This window comes from Oryctolagus cuniculus, chromosome 12, assembly GCF_051225735.1.
Source record: "Oryctolagus cuniculus isolate XC-2025 breed Fujian yellow rabbit chromosome 12, ASM5122573v1, whole genome shotgun sequence".
Lineage (NCBI taxonomy): Eukaryota > Metazoa > Chordata > Mammalia > Lagomorpha > Leporidae > Oryctolagus > Oryctolagus cuniculus.
The window spans coordinates 58,382,429-58,404,464 of NC_142878.1; the positions used below are offsets into that span (position 1 = coordinate 58,382,429).

The 22,036-nt window shown below is 39.6% G+C and overlaps 1 protein-coding gene across 5 annotated transcripts in view; it reads right to left on the reverse strand.

Moving 5' to 3' along the window:
- The window catches only part of DPH6 (diphthamine biosynthesis 6), a 227,114-nt gene that overhangs the window by 15,697 nt on the left and 189,381 nt on the right, over positions 1-22,036 (reverse strand). The window lies entirely within an intron of this gene.

Here is a 22,036-nt window from a genome sequence, read left to right on the forward strand (position 1 = left end):
GGACATACATAACAGCTGCGCCAGCTTGGGGCTGTGCCTGTCCTCAGCCAAACAGAAAAACCTGACTCTGGTGGGGAGAAAGATCAGGAGACTAAGACGTAGTGAATGTGTGAAGCTTATGAACCAGGACTGTGGAAAAAAAAAATGAGGGTGTGTGGGAGAACTCACGGTGTGGCTGAGATGTGAGTAGTCTTGGTGGGAGACGCCACAAATTCAGGTGGCTTTGGCTACCCAGTTAGAGACATTGTAGGGGAATCTGAGCTTACACTGAGGACTGAACAGATCCTTTGTGTGGTCTTTGGGACAAAGCAAATATTATACCCACTAGGGCTAGCACTCAGGCACTGATTGCCATCAAGAAGAGCTCAGCTGAGCAGAATTACTTCCCTTTGTTTGTGTACTCGGTGAGTTCTCTCACCCACCCTTAGATTTTCACAGTCTCAGTTCGTTAGCTCCACACTTTCACTAGGTTCTAACCTCCAGTTATTTCTCCCCACCAGAGTCAGGTTTTTCTGCTAGGCTGATGGCAGGCGCCACTTTATGTATGTCCAAAATGGTGCCCGCTCTTTGTCTTGCTCGGTTTTGTAATGTGAGTGGAGAGAGAGGCTAGTGTCCGTGCTGGTTCCCCTTATTTATTCGTTTTTTTTTTTTTTCTCTATTCCAGTCAGCCTGGTGAACTTTCCCCAGCGGGGCTTCAAGCCTCGTTCCCTCTAGGCATTTTCTGCCTTTCCCCGACAATGACTCGGGTTACTGAGGTTTTTGTCTCACCTCCCCTTCCAGCGCTGGCGTGCAGACTCCATGGCCCGGCTTCCATGCCTCAGCTTCTGCACCGTGGGCATCCTTGCTCTCCCCGTAGGTCCTCTGTGTCATATCCACTAGATCCGGAAGAGTTTCCTCTGCAATTTTTTCCCAAGCCTTTTCCTGAGACTACAGTAACTCCACTTTTATTAAACTATCTTTTCCTGGACTATCAGTGCGCGCCCTCACTATTCTGCCATCTTCAAGATTTACTTATTTATTTGAAATGCATAGATACACAGAGAGAGGAGGGGCGGAAAGAGAGAGAAAGATCTTCCATCCACTGGTTCACTCCCCTACTAGCTGCAATGGCTGTAGCTATGCTGATCCGAAGCCAAGAGCCAGGAGCTTCTTCCAGGTCTCCCATGCAGGTGCAGGGGCCCAAGGACTTGGCCATCTTGTATTGCTTTCCCAGGCCATAGTAGAGAGCTAGATTGGAAGTGGAGCAGCCAAGTCTCGAACTGGCGTCCATATGGGATGCCGGCACCTCAGGCCAGGACATGAACCACTGCGCCACATTGCCGGCCCTAGGGGTTACTCTTATATGCTGCTGTTGAGAATTTAAATTTGTGGAGCCACTGTTGAAAACAGTATGGAGATTTCTTTAAAAAATAAATGTAACTATCATAAATACAATTCCAGGTATCCCACTACTGAGTATATTCCCCAAATACATGAACTCACAGCACAAGAGATATCTGTTCCATCATGTTCATAGCAGCACTGTTCACAATAGCCAAAATACAGAAACAACCAAGGTGCCCATTATCAGATGAGTAAAGAAAATATATATATAAACAGTGGGCCAGCGCCGCGGCTCAATAGGCTAATCCTCCGCCTTGCGGCGCCGGCACACCAGGTTCTAGTCCCGGTCGGGGTGCCGGAATCTGTCCCGGTTGCCCCTCTTCCAGGCCAGCTCTCTGCTGTGGCCAGGGAGTACAGTGGAGGATGGCCCAAGTGCTTGGGCCCTGCACCCATGGGAGACCAGGATAAGTACCTGGCTCCTGCCATCAGATCAGCTGCGGCAGCCATTGGAGGGCGAACCAACGGCAAAAGGAAGACCTTTCTCTCTGTCTCTCTCTCTCACTGTCCACTCTGCCTGTCAAAACAAACAAACAAACAAACAAACAGTGGATACTATTCAACCAAAAAAATAAAAAGAGAATAAAACGTCATCATTTGCAGCAAAATGGACAGAACAGGAGAAGGTGATGTTGAGTGAAGTAAGGCAAACAGAAAGAAAAATACCACATATTCTCCCTCATATGTAGAAGTGAAACAGAGGCCGGCCCTGTGGCTCAATAAGCTAATCCTCTGCCTGTGGCGCTGGCACACCGGGTTCTAGTCCCGGTCGGGGCACCGGATTCTGTCCCGGTTGCCCCTCTTCCAGTCCAGCTCTCTGCTGTGGCCTGGGAGTGCAGTGGAGGATGGCCCAAGTGCTTGGGCCCTGCACCCGCATGGGAGACCAGGAGAAGCAGGTGGCTCCTGGCTTCGGATCAGTGTGGTGTGCCGGCCGCAGTGCGCTTGCCATGGCGGCCATTGGAAGGTGAACCAATGGCAAAAGGAATACCTTTCTCTCTGTCTCTCTCTCTCACTGTCCACGAAAAAAAAAAAAAGTGAAGCAGAAACAAAAATAAAAACACCTCATTCTGAACACAGAATGCTGACTGCTAGAGGCTGGGAGGTGTGAGAGGGATAAAAGGAGTTTGGATTAAAAAATAGAGAAAGCTGGGTGTGGTTCTTTAACTGTGACAAATATATTGCAAAGTTAACAACAGGATAAGAGATGTAAGGGGCATATGGGGACTCTGTATTACTATCTCACAATTAATAAATTATTTATTTAATGTATTTGAAAGGCAGGGTTACAGAGAGAAGGACACATGCACACACACACAGATTGAGAGAGAGAGACTGAGAGACAGATCTTCCATCCAGTGGTTCACTTCCCAAATGGCTGCAATGGCCCGGGCTGGGCCAAACGAAAGCCATGAGCCTGGAACTCCATCCAGGTTTTCCACCTAGGTGGCAGGGGCCCAAGCACTCAGACCATCTTCCATTATCCTGGTAGGCACATTAGGAGAGAGCTGTATCAGAAGTAGAACAGCCTAGAATGGAACCAGTGCCCATTTGGGATACCTGTATCACGGTAGTGCTTAACCCGCTGTGCCACAATGCCAGTCTCAACTACCTCACAATTTTTGTTTTATAAATTTAAAACTATTCTGAAATAAATGCTAAATATAAATTAAAAAAAATAAAAAGAGGGGCCAGCACTGTGGCTCACTTGGTTAATCCTCCCCCTGCGGCACTGGCATTCCATATGGGCACTGGCTTCTAGTCCCATCTGCTCCTCTTCCAGTCCAGCTCTCTGCTGTGGCCCGGGAAGGCAGTGGAGGATGACCCAAGTGCTTGGGCCCTGCACCCTCATGGGAGACCAGGAAGAAACAACTGGCTCCTGGCTTCGAATTGGCACAGTGTCATCCAGGGCGGCCATTTGGGGAGTGAACCAGTGGAAGGAAGATCTTTCTGTCTCTCTCTCTCATTTTCTATTACGCTACCTGTCAAAATAAAAAAAAAAATAAAAAAGAAAAATTAAGTGATTTGGCCCATCCTTCACATGAATATAAAGGTATGTATCTAATACAATAGATTAAATAAAATATTCAAAAGAAACTTTTTAGGCAAAAAAACTCAAGAAAATTAAATATTATGAAGTGAAATATAAAATGATAAATATGAAACCCAACATGTAGTTTCCTTCTCTTCAATTTACAGAAATCAGTTTGTTTAGTGCCTATGGGACTATGCTATTGTGTCTTGTGATGTATTTCGCTACTGCATCTGCAGACTAACTTTGGAATTTTTAAGTCATTCATGGGTAACTTCTATATGAGGAGACTCTAAATTTACTAGACTTACAGTGCTTTCTTAGCAGAATGTGGCACAGGGCACTTAGCAATCAAGTGGCATAGATACTCTCCTATGCTCTCAGGAAAGAGCTTAACTGGCATGCACTGATATCTAATTTGTACTGGAAGCAAAAGCCACTTCTTTTTCTTTTTCTTTTTTTTGACAGGCAGACTTAGATAGTGTGAGAGAGAGACAGAGAGAAAGGTCTTCCTTTTTCTGTTGGTTCACCCCCCAAATAGCCGCCATGGCCAGTGCACTACACTGTTCTGAAGCCAGGAGCCAGGTGCTTCCTACTGGTCTCCCATGTGGATGCAGAGCCCAAGCACTTGGGCCATAGCAGAGAGCTGGACTGGAAGAGGAGCAACCAGGACAGAATCTGGTGCCCCAACCAGGACCAGTATCCAGGGTGCCAGTGCCGCAGGTGGAGGATTAGCCAAGTGAGCTGCAGTGCTGGCCGCAAAAGCCACTTCTAATCAGAATCACCAAGTAAAAGAGAAGAGAAAGTTACTGATTTCTTCTCTATCTTCAGAAATACAACATAGAGGAAAAAGAGTCTATTTTTGGAGATTCTAAAACCGACTAAAATTCACTTAATAGTCTGTTTTCCATATTAGCCACTAAATCAGTGATGTCACTTTTCCATACTCACCCATTTTGAACTATTTTGGGGACATTACATAGCAAATCATACAGACTAGATGCCCACTGGGTCATAAAAATGCACTTGTTATTTTGTCTGTAGTTTGCTTTGTTAAGAAATATGTAGAGGGGCCAGTGCTATGGCATAGGAGATAAAGCCACTGCCTGCAGGGCCAGCATCCCATGAGGGTGCTGGTTCACGTCCTAGCTGCTCCACTTTCAATCCAGCTCTCTGCTGAGGCCTGGGAAAGCAGTAGAAGATAGCCCAAGTTCTTGGGCCCCTTCACTCACTTGAGAGACTGGGAAAAAGCTCCTGGTTCCTGGCTTTGGATTGGCAGAGCTCCATCCATTGTGGCCAATCTGGGAGTGAAACAACAGATGGAAGACCTCTCTCTCTCTGCTTTTCCTTCTCTCTCTGTGTAACTCTTTCAAATACAGAAATAAATCTTTAAGAAAAAAACCTGAAATATTCAGAAGTATGACACAAGATCACTAACTTGTACCTTACACAAAAATCAACTCAAAATGGATTCATGATCTAAATCTATGTCCTGATACCATAAAATTATTAGAGGAAAACACTGGGGAAACTCTGCAAGACATTGGAGTAGGCAAATACTTCTTGGAAAAGACCTGAGAAATACAGGCAATAAAAACAAAAATAGACTAATGGGATTACTTCAAGCTAAGAAGCTTCTGCACTCTAAAGCAAACACTCAACAAAGTAAAGATGTAACTGAAAGGATGGGAGAAAATATTTACAAATAATGCAACTGATAAAGGATTAATATCCAGGATCAATAAAGAGCACAAGAAACTCAACAACAAAACAAACAATCCTATTAAGAAATGGCAAAGGACATGAACAGGCATTTTTCAAAGGATGTAATTCAAATGGCCATTAGACACATGAAAAAATGGTCAGGATCATTAGCCATCAGAGAAATGCAAATCAAAATCACAATGAGGTTTTATCATACAAAAAATCAAAAAAGAAAAGCACAATAAATGCTGGTGAGGATAAAAGGAAAAAGGTACACTAATACACTGTTGGTAGGAATGTAAACTAGTACATTATGAGAAATAGTCTGGAGAATCCTCAGAAATCTGAAAATAGATCTACCATATGACCCAGCCATCCCACTCCTGGGAATTTACCCAAACAAAATGAAATCTGCATATGAAAGAGTTATCTATCTCTATATTTATTGCAGCTCAATTCACAGTATCTAAGATATGGAATCAACTGAGATGCCCATCCACTGATGACTGGAATAAGAAAATGTGGCATATATACACTATAGAATACTACTCAGCCACAAAAATGAATGAAATCCTGCCTTTTGAAACAAAATGGAAGATTTTTCCATTTCTTGGTATCCTCTTCTATTTCTTTCTTTAAGATTTTGTAATTCTCATCATAGAGATCTTTGGCATCCTTGGTTAAGTTTATTCCAAGGTATTTGATTGTTTTTGTAGCTATTGTGAATGGGATTGATCTTACAAGTTCTTCCTCAGCCATGGCATTGCCTGTGTATACAAAGGCTGTTGATTTTTGTGCATTGATTTTATACCCTGCTACTTTGCCAAACTCTTCTATGAGTTCCAATAGTCTCTTAGTAGAGTTCTTTGGGTCCCCTAAATAAAGAATCATATCATCTGCAAAGAGGGATAGTTTGAGTTCTTCCTTCCCAATTTGTATCCCTTTAATTTCTTTTTCTTGCCTAATAGCTCTGGCTAGAACTTTCTTCTTAACACTGCTTTTGCTGCATCCCATAAGCCTTGGCAGCTCATGACAAGGGCCTAGGGTGATTACTGAGGCCATAAACAAGAGTGTCAATTTGTTAAGTCAACAACAGGAGTCACTGTGCACTTACTCCTCATGTAGGATCTTTGTCCTTAGTGTGCTGTACATTGAGATTTAATGCTATAACTAGTACTCAAACAGTATTTTTCACTTTATGTTTCTGTGTGGGAGCAAACTGTTGAAATCTTTACTTAATGTATGCTAAACTGATCTTCGGTATATAAAGAGAAACGAAAATGAATCTTGATGTGAATGGAAGGGGAGAGGGAGTGGGAAAGGGGAGGGTTGCGGGTGGGAGGGACGTTATGGGGGGGAAGCCATTGTAATCCATATTCTGTACTTTGGAAATTTATATTCATTAAATAAAAGTTAAAAAAAATTAAAAAAAATAAATATAGTTTTAAATTTCAAAAAAAAAAAGGATGCTACTGAAAACTATTAAACTAGTGAAATAAACCAGTGTCAAAAAGGTAAACATCATTTGTTTCCTCTGATATGTGGCAGTTAATGTAGAATAAAAACATGTATAGCAATGAAATAAGCATCTTGTGATTTGATTGCCATATTTAGTCATGTTTATATTCCTGTGGAACTATGGTATTTCTGCCTTATACTTGTTGAATATATGGTTAGTTGTGAATCAAACCTGTGATTATAGAGTATATTAAAATGTTTTTGCTACAATTAATGAAAATAAAAGAAGGGAGGGCATGAAGAGGATTTGGGGAAGAGGGGAGGTTGGGAAGTATGGTTATCTTCTTAGAACTATACCTATGAAATACATGAAATATGTTCTTTTTATATTAACAAAAATTAAAAAATAAGTTGTTGCTTTCTAGCCAACTAAATTATCTTTAAAAATTAGTAAGTTGATTTTTAACTTATTTCATAACACAATTCATTGTATAAAAGCATGCTCATTTCTTTATACATATCTAAATTGTTTTATTCTTTTTTTTTTTAAAAAAAGATTTATTTAATTTATTTGAAATATAGTTACAGAGAGAGGTAGAGCCAGAGAGAGAGAGAGGTCTTCCATCTGCTGGTTCACTCCCCAAATGGCCACAATGGCCAGAGCTCAGCAGATCAGAATCAAGGAGCCAGGAGCTTCTTCTGGTCTCCTATGCAGGTGCAGGTGTCAAGGACTTGGGTCATCTTCTACTGTTTTCCCAGGCCATACCAGAAAGTTGGATCAGTAGTGGAGCAGCTAGGACACGAACCATTGCTCATATGGGATGTAGGTGTAGCAGGCCAGTGCTTTAACATACTGTGCCACAGCACTGGCCATATGATATTCTTCAGATAAAATTTTTAGCCAAGGAAATCACTGGTTTGCCATATAAATCTTGTTAATGTAAACTTTTTAGGAAACATTTGAACAGATTTGGTTGACTTTGGCCATTTCATAGCTTATAAGAATGTCCTGGTATTTTATAGTAAATGAAAGGAAATTACTTATATGAATATATTTTTCAGATGTTTTTAAAAGATTTATTTATTTATTTGAAAGGTAGAGTTATACATAGAGAAAGTGAGAGAGATCTTTTATCTGTTGGTTCACTCCCCAACTGGTAGCAACAGCCAGTGCTAGGCCAGGTGAATCCAGGAGCCTGGAACCCATCTGGCTTTCAAAAATGCATGGAAGCATCCCAAGTACTTGGGCTATCTTCCATTGGTTTCCCAGATGCAGTAAGTAGAGCAGTCAGGACTCCAACTGACACCCATATGAGATGCCAGCATCACAGGAGGCAGTTTAACTTACTCTGACACAACACTGGTCCCCCCAGAAACATCTATTTATACAGATAAATATTCATACTGATGAAAACACCATTTGAATACTGTTGATTCTTGGACTGAAAATGGTAAGGGCATTTAAATTTAATTAAAATTTAATACTTTTGAGAGAAGATTGTAATGACAATTATAAGAATTTCTTATTAAATCAATATTTTTCTTCTTTAAAATTAGTCCATATTAATGTTAATCAATTTAAAATAAAAAAACACATTTCTTTACTTTCTATCCTTAAGTATTGGATAGATGTGGTTTATCAAACAATGTCCAACAATAAAACATTATTTTAAAAACAATGAGGTTTATCAAAATCACTATAATTCCATTTTATGAACACTATTCTTAACACACAAGATAATTTCAGATGTATTGATTCATCCATAGCATTTTTTTTCAAGAAGTATTTATTGACTACCTATTATAAGTTTCACATGAGTTTACTGGTGATAATAATGGCATCAGATGTGGAACCTCCATACAACAGCCTACTGTTTGGAGGTTATACACAGAAAGTTAAACAAGAAATTAGTGATTGATTTGGTAGATAAAAGAGATGCTGTGAAATGTGAAGCAGGAGACCTAACTAGAAGAAACCCAAAAGGCTTCTCAAAGCAATTAAAACTTAAACTGAGATCAGAAAGATGAGTTAATCAGGAATGGGTGGAGAGAGTGAGAGAAAAAACAGGAGCAAAGGAGAGTGTTCCAGAAGAAAATGCCTTAAGCCCATGGCACATGATGGGGACTAGAAATTGCAGTAAATCTGGCACAACTGGAGCATAACTAGGTAAGTAATATGCTGAGATGAGGCTGAAAACCTGGAAAGCGGCAGACTTAACTGGGCTTCATAAGCCATGCAAAGTTATGATCCTAAGGTCAGTGAGAACCACTAGAGATATTTTAAGCAGAAAACTGACCTGATTGCATTTATATTTTAGAAACATTATTTTGGTTGTACAACAGAGAATGGGCTCGAAGGGAGTAAGGCTGGAAACAAAAAGAACTGAGAAGCTGCTGGAAGAATCTAAGTAGGTGGTGAAGATTTCTGGACCTGGAAAGTAGCAGTGGAAATAGAGAGGATAGGGCAAAAACTTTGAGAGAGATTTTTAGAAGATTAAAACTATAAAGAAAAAGTAGTATCTTTTTCTCCCTCACTGCATGGTTCATGATTGAGGCCTCTATCACAAAATAGAAATTAACAAGAGAAAAATTTATATATATATACATGCATTTAAAATTTCATATGAGGAAACTCATAAGGAAATGAAGACCCACATAAACAGGGAAACTGTTTTTAAGGACGGTCATGTAGATATATTTTTGGAGGACAAATGGGTATGATGGTCTAGTGACAATAAGCCAGGGGAATTGTAGCAAGGACTGTGTGCTACATTCAATAACACAGGTTATTTCCTGTGTGCCTGTGTTCCATTTCTTTCCTCTAGGTATAGGAAGGATCCCTCTGAGGTGTGGATCTATATGACTGACTTCAGAGGAATGTCAGAGAACTCTTTCACGTTCTGCTTCAGGGGAGAATAGTGGAAAGAGAAAGATTTTTTGCTGTTTCCTCACATGCCAAGGTGCCATATTTTGGGGTAGCATATCCCATACTACTACAGATTTAATGGTTAATTGAAGAGAGACATGAGAAAAAAATTAAGGAAAATTTCCACCTCTCAGCATGGGAAAACTGGGTGGAGAATAGTCTGTTTGATGGTATAGACATCTTAGCATAAGCAGCAGTTTTCTGGGAGAAAAAAATGTATTTAGCATGTAATATCATTATGCCTCAAACCTTTGTGATCACCTTCCTTTGGCTTCTACTTTACTGTATTATCTAAGTTACTGGGTTTCTCTGTCCTTTCTCTCTTACTGTTACTAAGTTGTACAAATCCCTCTACGTTCTCCATAATATTTTCTCTCTCAGTATATTCCTTCTGATAATTCATGCACTCCATGGCTTCAACCATCACCTCTATGCTATTCTGCTGCTGCTAAAGTAATGCATTGAAACTAATTAAAGGCTATTTGCTTTATATCTTAAGGATAAGAAAATGATACTACTACCTTATGTAATCCTTGAAATGACTTTTCAGAATACAAAAAAGTACAAGTTCTGAGGGATTACAGCATTGTTTTCAGTTCTGCTATTTTCCAGCTGTGTGACTTTGGAAGACTACTTCATTCATGACTAATTTCTTATCTGTAAATTGTAAACATTGGTAGCACTGACCTCATAGGTTTTTCTGACGATTAAATAATATGATACACAAAAATACTTAGCAAAGTGTTGGGTACTTAGTGAGAACTTAATAAATACAAAGCTTTTGCGATAGTAGTTATGGGCCTGTGTTGTGGTGCAGCAGGTTAAGCCACTGCCTGTGTTACCAGTATCCCATTTGAGCACAGGTTCAGGTCCCAGGTGCTCTGCTGATATGCCTGGGAAAACAGCGAAGTATGGCCCAAGCACATAGGTCTATACCACCCACATGGGAGATGCAGAATAAGATCCTGCCTCCTGGATTTGGCCTGGCCCACCCTGGCCTTTATGGCCATTTGGAGAATGAATCAGCAGAGTAAGCCTGCTCTCTCTCTCCCAAGTAAAAAAAGAAAAAAATAAAAGAGTAGTTATGACACATGTAATAGTGAGGCACAGCAAAACAGTAATTCATTAAAAGTATTGGCTTTGAAGAAATATAATCCTTGGTTCAAAACCTGTCTCTAACACTTTCTATCTGTGTCATCTCAGGTAATACAAAATCTCTGATTGGCAGATTGCTGATCTGTGTAATAGGATTGATAACAAGTCCCACCTCACAGGAAAGCTGTTTAGAGGAATAAAATATATGAAAGAAATGCCTAATGTGCTGACTAGTACATAACATATATTCTGTAAAATGACTGCTAATTGTTTCCCTTGCCTTTTCTAGAAATGAAATCTAGATTTATTTGTAAAGTTTATGCCAGCTTAGAACTAAACTATACCAGGATTTAAAGTTGTGTGTTGTGGCCATCATTGTGTCATAACAGGTTAAGATGCTGCCTGCAACAATGGCATCCCACATGGATCCCAGTTGAGACCTGGCTGTTTCACTTCCTACCCAGCTTCCTGCTAATGCACCTGGAAAAGCAGCGGAAAATGGTCCAAGTGCTTGTTGGGCCCCTGCATCTATGTGGGAGATTCATATAAAGCTCCTGGCTCCTGGCTCCTGGCTCCTGGCTCTGGCTTGGCCCAGCCTCAGCTGCTGTGGCCACTTGGGGAGTGAACCAGCAGATGGAAGACCTCTATCTCCCCCCACCCTCTATAACTCTGCCTCTCATATAAATAAAGCTTTTTTTTTAAAAAAAAAAAAAGTTGTGTCCTGAAATTCTACAGGATGCTGGTAAAGAGCAAACCTTAGTTTTTATTCTGCAACTCTTCTCATAGTTTAAAAATATATGCCCTTGGTTTATACATTCAATCATAAATTCAGTATGTTTAGGGACCATGCTATGGCACAGAAGGTTAAGTCATCACCTATGACATACCGGCATCATATCAGAGTGCCAGTTCGAGTGCTGGGTGAACTAATCTACCTGGAAAGGCAGTGGAAGATGGCCCAAGTACTTGGGCCCGGTCACCCACATGGGAGACTTGGATGGCATTCTATGCTCCTGGCTTTGGTCTGGCCAAGCTGTGGCCATTGCAGCCATTTAGGGGAGTGATCCAGTGGATGGAAGATCTCTTTCTTTGCCTCTCCCTCTCTGTCACTATTTCAAGTAAATATGAATAAATCTTTAAAAAATTTTAGTATGTTTAATTCAAGTTTATCATGTACTTTTTCAACCCTGTTTACTTCTTCAGAAATGAGTGCCTCCAATCATTAAGTATAAATAATTGCCCTTGTTCCTTTTCCAACTTTGAGCAATTTGGTGCCAATTTCTCTTTCATTCTTCCATCAGACTCTTTTCAGTTTTATTCTCTCTCTCAATCCCTACTGTCAGTAGTAACAGACTTCAAGCTCTTATACTCATTTATTTATTTTTTTTTAAAACTTTTATTTAATGAATATAAATTTCCAAAGTACGATTTATGGATTACAATGGCTTCCCCCCCATACCGTCCCTCCCACCCACAGTCCTCCCCTTTCCCACTCCCTCTCCCCTTCCATTCACATCAAGATTCATTTTCGATTATCTTAATATACAGAAGATCAGCTTAGTATACATTAAGTAAGGATTTCAACAGTTTGCTCTCACACAGAAACATAAAGTGAGGAATAATAGATGATTTTTTTAAAATGATGACGAAATCAGATCAGACCTATTGTCATGTTTAATCCCAGTGAGAGTCAAGTTGGGAGTTGATAATTTTTTTTTTTTTTTTTTTTTACAGAGGATCAGTTTAGTATGCATTAAGTAAAGATTTCAACAGTTTACACCCCCATAGAAACACAAAGTGAAATATACTGTTTGGGTACTCGTTATAGCATTAAATCTCAATGCACAGCACATTAAGGACAGAGATCCTACATGAGGAGTAAGTGCACAGTGACTCCTGTTGTTGACTTTACCAATTGACACTCCTGTCTATGGCATCAGTAATCTCCCTATGCTCCAGTCATGAGTTCCCAAGGCTATGGAAGCCCTCTGAGTTCTCCGATTCTTATCTTGTTTAGACAAGGTCATAGTCAAAGTGGAGGTTCTCTCTTCCCTTCAGAGAAAGGTACCTCCTTCTTTGAAGACCTGTTCTTTCCACTGAGATCTCACTCACAGAGATCTTTTGCCAGAGTGTCTTGGCTTTCCATGCCTGAAATACTCTCATGGGCTTTTCAGCCAGATCCGAATGCCTTTAGGGCTGATTCTGAGGCTAGAGTGCTGTTTAGGACATCCACCATTCTATGAGTCTGCTGAGTATCTCACTTCCCATGTTGGATCACTCTCCCCTTTATTTATTCTATCGGTTAGTGTTAGCAGGTACTAGACTTGTTTATGTGCTCCCTTTGACTCTTAGTCCTTTCATTATGATCAATTGTGAACTGAAATTGATCACTTGGACTAGTGAGATGGCATTGGTACATGCCACCTTGATGGGATTGAATTGGAATCCCCTGGTATGTTTCTAACTCCACCATTTGGGGCAAGTCAGCTTGAGCATGTCCCAAATTATATATCTCTTCCCTCTCTTATTCCTACTCTTATGTTTAACAGGGATCACATTTCAGTTAATTTTCAACACTTAAGAATAACTGTGTATTAATTACAGAATTAAACCAGTCATATTAAGTAGAACAGACAAAAAAACTACTAAGAGGGATAATGTATTAAGTTGTTCATTAACAGTCAGGGCTATGCTGATCAAGTCACCGTTTCCCATAGTGTCCATTCCACTTCAACAGGTTTCCTTTTTGGTGTTCAGTCAGTTGTCACCGATCAGGGAGAACATATGGTATGAACACCAAAAAGGAAATCTGTTATACTCATTTATTATAACACTCTTAGGCTTCTTTTCATTTCCAGTTTCTTCTACTACTAATCCATGAATGCTGATATTAGACTAAATTTTCCGAGTTTTCTTTTAATAATACAAATATTTGCTGAAGAGTCTTCTAAATCTATTGTTTCTTACTCCAGAGCACCTGGTCTCTCAAGGCATTTCATCCCCACATCACCTGTTTCTTACTAATCTACCAATATCAGCTCTTAGTTTCATTTAGGCCAATATCCTTGTCCCTGAATGTCTTCTCAACAAGGAATTTTCTTTAAAATTGATTCACTTTGTTGTTACCACCCATGTAAATTTTCCTCATCCTTCAAACCAGTACACATAGTAACCCTTCCAATAGCTACTCCGGGTCATGTGTCCATCTTCCATTTTTAAACTCTCAGTTGCATTTATATTAAGTACCAGTTTGGTTTTACCTAACCCAAGAAATTAGGGGTTCCCCAGTCCAACTTGCTGCACTCTATATTCCATGTAAAATGCCAAGTATTTGACTTATGAATTACCTACACATGTACATCATTCAATTCAGTACCACATGATATTGGTAACTAAGATCTCATTTACACTATGCATTCAGAGAAATGTAAGGGTCATATATTGGAATAGCCACTAGTTATGGAGGATTGTTAACCTCTTCTATCAAAACACAACAATCAGGGGTGGAGCTAAGATGGCAGAATAGTGAGGACGCGCACTGATGTTCGGGGAAAAGATAGGTTAATAAAAGTGGAGTTACGGTAGTTTCAGGGAAAGGCTCAGGGAAAAAATTGAAGAGGAAACTCTTCCAGATCTAATGTATGTGACATGGACGACCTGCGGGGAGAGCAAGGATGCCCACGGCTCCGAAGCCCAACCGCGGAGTCTACGCATCTGTGCTGGAAGGGGAGGTGAGCTCAGTAACCCGAGACATTGGCAGGGAAATGGCTTGAAGCCCCGCTGGGGAAAGTTCACCAGACTAACTATAGGAGAAAGGAAAAAAAAAAAAAAAAGGGAACGGTATCTCTCTCCGCCCACCTTGCAATGGGGAGCAAGAGACAAAGAGCAGGTGCCATTTTGGACATATGTAAAAGGTGCGCGACCTCAGGGCTGTGCATGACCTCAGAGCTGAGCCCGCCCTCAGTAAAACAGAAAAACCTGACTCTGGGGGTGTGAAACAACAGGAAGTTAGGACTTAGTGAATGGGTGGAGCTAATGAACTGAGGCGGTGAAAAAAGAGACGGTGGGCGGGAGAACTCACGGAGTTCACATGAGTACTCTCTAGAGATGCTACAATTTGGTAACCTTGGCAACAGGAAGGAGACTGCAGGAGAATTTGAGCCAGAACAGATTCTTTGTGTGGTCCTTGGGAAAAAGCAGACGAATGATATACCCACAGAAGACAGGGACAGAAAGCTGACTACCTTCAATTCCACTCAGATGTGCAGTATTACTTCCCTCCTCAATCAAACAAAAATAATAAATAAATAAAGAGAGACAGAGATTTAGCACTCCTACCCTGAGTGTGTCACATCTGGCACACCATTAACCCTGAAGAACCAAGCAGAGCTCTCTGGCCACACCCATCTCAAGCCTCTAAGGCTCCTCCAAAAGCAGACAGTCCACTTGACACAGTCATAGTATAACAAGAAAAAAACACCACAGTGAGAGAAGAAGAATTCAAAGAATATCTCCACAATGCCAAGCAACAAACACAGAAACCAAGGGAACAAGAACAAGGAAGACATTATGATTCCCCAAATGAACAAAACACCCCAAGCCAAGATTACAAAGAAGATGAGGTAGAAGAAATGCAAGATACGGATTTAAAACATTTACGATAAGAATATTTACAAGTTTTCAAGAAAAATTCTTGAACTACAGAAATCCATACTGGACAGGATAGAGAATCTCTCTCGTGAAAATGAAATCTTAAGGAGGAATCTAAAGGAAACGCAGAAACTAGAACAGGAAACTGTGATAGTGAAGAGAAATCAAAATGAAATGAAGAACTCAATAGATCAAATGACAAACACATTAGAGAGCCTTAAAAACAGCATGGGTGAAGCAGAAGAGAGAATATCAGACTTAGAAGACAGAGAACAAGAAAGCATACAGTCAAACCAAAGAAAAGAAGAGGAAATTAAAATCTAAAAAATATTGTTGGGAATCTAAAGGATAATATTAAAAAACCTAACATTCATGTACTAGGAGTTCCTGAAGGCATGGAGAGAGAGAAAGGACTAGAAGGCCTTTTTAGTGAGAGACTAGCAGAGAACTTTCTGGGTTTGTAGAAGAACAGAGACATCCTAGTACAGGAAGCTCATAGAACCACTAATACATGACCAAAAGAGATCCTCACCACGACACGTAATTAAACTCACCACAGTGAAACATAAAGAAAAGATCCTAAAATGTGCAAGAGAGAAACGTCAGATTACTCTCAGAGGATCTCCAATCAGACTCACAGCTGACTTCTCATCAGAAACCCTACAAGCTAGGAGGGAATGGCAAGATATAGCCCAGGTACTAAGAGAGAACAACTGCCAGCCCAGAATATTATATCCTGCAAAGCTCTCATTTGTGAATGAAGGTGAAATAAAGACCTTTCACAGCAAACAGAAATTGAAAGAATTTGTCGCCACTCGTCCAGCCCTGCAAAAGATGCTTAAAGATGTGTTGCACACAGAAACACAGAAACACGGTCATCAATATGAAAGAAGGTAAAGGAAGGAAACCTCACAGCAAAAGATCACAGGAAGTTCAAAACATATATTAGAACTTATCTTTGGCAAATGGCGGGCAAAGTCACTACTTATCAATAGTCACATTGAACGTTAATGGCCTGAACTGTCCAGTTAAAAGACACCGATTGGCTGATTGGGTTAAGGAACAAAACCCATCTTTGCTGCTTGCAAGAAACACATCTTTCCATCAAAGATGCATACAGACTGAAAGTGAAAGGCTGGAAAAAGATATTCCATGCCAACAGAAATGAAAAAAGAGCGGGTGTAGCCATCTTAATATCAGACAAATAAACTTTACCACAACAACTGTTAGGAGAGACAAAGAGGGGCACTATATAGTGATTAAGGGATCAATTCAACAGGAAGATATAATGATTATCAATGTATATGCACCTAACTACAGGGCACCATTTTTATTTAAAAGAGATGTTAAGGGACTTAAAGGGAGACCTAGATTCCAATACAATAGTACTAGGGGACTTCAATAGTCTACCCTCAGAAAAAGATCAACTGGACAGAAGATCAACAAGGAGACAGTAGATTTAAATGACACTACAGCCCAAATGGATCTAACAGATATCTACAGAACTTTTCATCCTACACATAAAGAATTTACATTCTTCTCAGCAGTACATGGAACCTTCTCTAGGATCAACCACATACTAGGCCATAAAGCAAGTCTCAGCAAATTCAAAAGAATTAGAATCATACCATGCAGCTTCTCAGACCACAGTGGAATGAAGCTGGAAATTAGCAACTCAGGAATCTCTAGAGCATATGCAAACACATGGAGATTGAACAACATGCTCCTGAATGAACAATGGGTCATAGAAGAAATCAAAAACTTTCCGGAAGTAAATGAGGATAACAGCACAACATACCAAAATTTAGGGATACAGCAAAAGCAGTGTTAAGAGGAAAGTTTATATCAATAGGTGCCTACATCAAGAAATTGGAAAGATACCAAATAGATGAGCTTCCAATTCATCTCAAGGATCTAGAAAAACTGCAGCAAACCAGACTCAAATCTAGTAGGAGAAGACAAATAATTGAAATCAGAGAAGAAATCAACAGGATTGAATCAAGAAAAACATTCCAAAAAATCAGCCAAACGAGGAGCTGGTTTTTTGAAAAAATAAACAAAATTGACACCCCATTGGCCCAACTAACTAAAAAAAGAAAAGACTCAAATCACTAAAATCAGAGATGAAAGAGAATATAACAACAGACACCACAGAAATTGGAAGAGTCATCAGAAATTTTACAAGGACTTGTATGCCAGCAAACAGGGAAATCTATCAGAAATGGATAGATTCCTGGACACATACAACCTACCTAAATTGAACCAGGTAGGCATAGAAAACCTAAACAGACCCATAACTGAGACAGAAATTGAAATAGTAGTAAAGGCCCTCCCAACAAAGAAAAGCCCAGGACCAGATGGATTCACTGCTGAATTCTATCAGAATTTAAAGAAGAACTAACTCTAATTCTCAAACTATTCAGAAAAATTGAAAAAGAGGGAATCCTCCCAAATTCTTTCTATGAAGCTACGATCGCCTTAATTCCTAAGCTGGAAAAAGATGCAGCATTGAAAGAGAATTACAGACCAATGTATCTGATGAACATAGATGGAAAAATACTCAATAAAATACTGGCCAATAGAATGCAACAACACATTAGAAAGATCATCCACCCAGACGAAGTGGGATTTATCCTTGGAATGAAGGGATGGTTCAATGTTCGCAAATCGTTCAATGTGATACACCACATTAACAAACTGCAGAAGAAAAACCATATGATTACCTCAATAGATGCCGAGAAAGCATTTGATAAAATACAACACCGGTTCATGATGAAAACCCCAAGCCAATGGGTATAGAAGGAACATTCCTCAATACAATCAAAGCAATTTGTGAAAAACCCATGGCCAACATCCTATTGAATGGGGAAAAGTTGGAAACATTTCGACTGAGATCTGGTACCAGACAGGGATGTCCACTCTCACCACTGCTATTCAATATAGTTCTGGAAGTTCTAGCCAGAGCTATTAGGCAAGAAAAAGAAAATAAAGGGATACAAATTGGGAAGGAAGAACTCAAACTATCCCTCTTTGCAGATGATATGATTTTTTACTTAGGGGACCCAAAGAACTCTACTAAGAGACTATTGGAACTCATAGAAGATTTTGGCAAAGTAGCAGGGTATAAAATCAATGCACAAAAATCAACAGCCTTTGTATACACAGGTAATGCCACGACTGAGAAAGAACTGCTAAGATCAACCCCGTTCGCAATAGCTACAAAAACAATCAAATACCTTGGAATAAACTTAACCAAGGATGCCAAAGATCTCTACAATGAGAATTACAAAATCTTAAAGAAAGAAATAGAAGAGGATACCAAAAAATGGAAAAATCTTCCATGCTCATGGATTGGATGATCCATATCATCAAATGATCATTATCATTAACATCATCAATATCATCAAAATGTTCATTCTCCCAAAAGCAATTTAACATTCAATGTGATACCAATCAAATTACCAAAGACATTCTTCTCAAATCTAGAAAAAGTGATGCTGAAATTCATATGGAGAAATAGGAGACCTTGAATACCTAAGCAATCTTGTAAAACAGAAACAAAGCCAGAGGCATCACAATACCAGATTTCAGGGCATACTACAGGGCAGTTGTTATCAAAACAGCATGGTACTGGTACAGAAACAGATGGATAGGCCAAAGGAAAAGAACAGAAACACCAGAAATCAATCCATACATCTGCCAAATTATATTTGATCAAGGATCCAAAACCAATCCCTGGATTAAGGACAGTCTATTCAATAAATGGTACTGGGAAAATTGGATTTCCATGTGCAGAATCATGAAGCAAGACCCCTACCTTTCACCTTACATAAAAATCCACTCAACATGTATTAAAAACCTAAATCTATGACCCGACACCATCAAATTATTAGAGCACATTGGAGAAACCCTGCAAGATATAGCTACTGGCAAAGACTTCTTGGAAAAGACTCCAGAAGCACAGGCAAAGAAAGCCAAAGTTAAACATTTGGGATTGCATCATTGAGAAGTTTCTGTATTGCAAAAGAAATAGTCAGGAAGGTGAAGAGGCAACTGACAGAATGGGAAAAAATATTTGCAAACTATGCAACAGATAAAGGGTTAATAAACAGAATCTACAAAGAAATCAAGAAACTCCACAACAAGAAAACAAACAACCCACTTAAGAGATGGGCCAAGGACCTCAATAGACACTTTTCAAAAGAGGAAATCCAAATGGCCAACAGACACATCAAAAAATGTTCAGGAACACTAGCAATCAGGGAAATGCAAATCAAAACCACAATGTTTCACCTCACCCCGGTTAGAATGGCTCACATTCAGAAATCTACCAACAACAGATGCTGGCGAGGATGTGGGGGAAAAGGGACACTAACCCACTGTTGGTGGGAATGCAAACTGGTTAAGCCACTGGTGGAAGTCAGTCTGGAGATTCCTTAGAAACCTGAATGTAACCCAGCCATCCCATTCCTTGGAATTTACCCAGAGGAAATTAAATTGGCAAACACAAAAGCTGTCTGCACCTTAATTTTATTGCAGCTCAATTCATAATAGCTAAGACCTGGAACCAACCCAAATGCCCATCAACAGTAGACTGGATAAAGAAATTATGGGACATGTACTCTATAGAATACTATACAGCAGTAAAAACAACAATGAAATCCGGTCATTTGCAACAAAATGGAGGAACCTGGAAAACATCATGCTGAGTGAAATAAGCCAGTCCCAAAGGGACAAATATCATATGTTCTCCCTGATCGGCGACAACTAACTGAGCACCAAATTGAAACCTGTTGAAGTGAAGTGGACACTATGAGAAACAATGACTTGATCAGCCCTTTACATCACTGTTGATGTACAATTTAATACTATATCCCTTTTAGTGTTTTTTTTTTTTTTCTACTGAACACCATTGGTTGAGCTATGTAATTAACACACAATTATTTTTAGGTGTTTAAAGTTAACTGAAAGGTGACCTCTGTTAAATATAAGAGTGGGAATAAGAGAGGGAGATGTACAATTTGAGACATGTTCAACTGACTTGCCCGAAGTGGTGGAGATAGCAATGTGCCAGGGGATTCCAATACAATCCCATCAAGGTGGCATATACCAATGCCATCTCACTAGTCCAAGTGATCAATTTCAGGTCGAAATGGACCATAATGATAGGTCTAAGAGTCAAAGGGATCACACAAACAAGACTAGTGTCTGCTAATACTAACTGATAGAATAAAAAAGGGAGAGGACAATCTAACATGGGAAGCGGGATACACAGTAGACTCATAGAATGGCAGTTGTCCTAAACAGCACCCTGGCCTGGGAATCAGCCCTTAAGGCATGAGGATCTGGCTGAAGAGCCCATGAGAATACTTTAGGCATGGAAAGCCAAGACACTCTGAAAAAAAAAAAACAAACAACTAAATGAAAGATCTCTGCAAGTGCAAGTGAGATCCCAGTGGAAAGAACGGGCCATCAAAGAAGGAGGTACTTTTCTCTGAAGGTAGGAGAGAACTTCCACTTTGACTATGACCTTGTCTAAATAAGATCAAAGTCGGCAAGCTCAGGGGGCTTCCATAGCCTTGGAAACTGATGACTAGAGCCTTGGGAGATTGCTGATGCCATAAACAAGAGTGTCAATTTGTTAAGTCAACAACAGGAGTCACTGTGCACTTACTCCCCATGTAGGATCTCTGTCCTTAATGTGTACTTCAATGTGAATTAATGATATGACTGCTGCTCAAACAATATTTGGCACTTTGTGTTCTGTGTGGGGCAAACTGATGAAATCTTTACTTGATGTATACTAAATTGATCTTCTGTATATAAAGATAATTGAAAATGAATCTTAATGTGAATGGAATGGGAGAGGGAGCGGGAGATGGGAGGGTTGCGGGTGGGAGGGAAGTATGGGGGGGGGAAGCCACTGTAATCCATAAACTGTACTTTGGAAATTTATATCTACTAAATAAAAGTTAAAAAAACCACAACAATCAACAGGTATCACTAACAGTTAAACCACTTAGAGTACACCTTTAAAAGATTTACTCTCTTCCTTTAAAATCTTCAGTTATTTCTGATTATTGAGATAAATGCTTTAGCACTCAAAATTTCTCACTATCTGGCTCCAACCTTCTCTTTCAGCTTCATCTCTCAGTATTCAAAATATACCCTGAGTAAATGAGATGAACCTATGAAAATACTCTGTGTCTCTCATACATAATGTGTTGGTAAAGACTGAGTATCTCGTATCTGAAATGTTTGGGACCAGAAGTGATGTAGATTTTGGAGTTTTTCAGAATTTAGAATATGCAGATTAAAAAAGAGTATGTATAATTACATGAACATCTTGATGATAGTACAAAATTCATTTATGTTTCATATTTACCTTATCTAATTTGATTGAAAGTCAATTTATATCAAATTTCTAGTGTATCTGACTTTGAGCTACCACATTTTGTCAGGTGTGGAATTTTCCACCTGTGGTATTATACTAGTAGTCGAAAAGTTTCAGATTTTAGATTATTTTTCAATTTGGATTTTTGGATTAGAAATACCGTTCTACCACCTGTAACAATACAGTGATTAAAAATCCTATCTATCCTTCAAGTCCATTAATGTGGTCAATTTATCTCTGAAGTTACTCCAAATTCTCTCATTTTTTCCTACTTAGAAATTCTATGGTACATACATTTCCCTCCGCCCCACCTTTTTTAGAGTATATTTTAATCCACATTCTAATTTAACTTTTTTATTGGGGGAAGGGACAATGAGAGTTTCCATCAGCTGGTTCACTC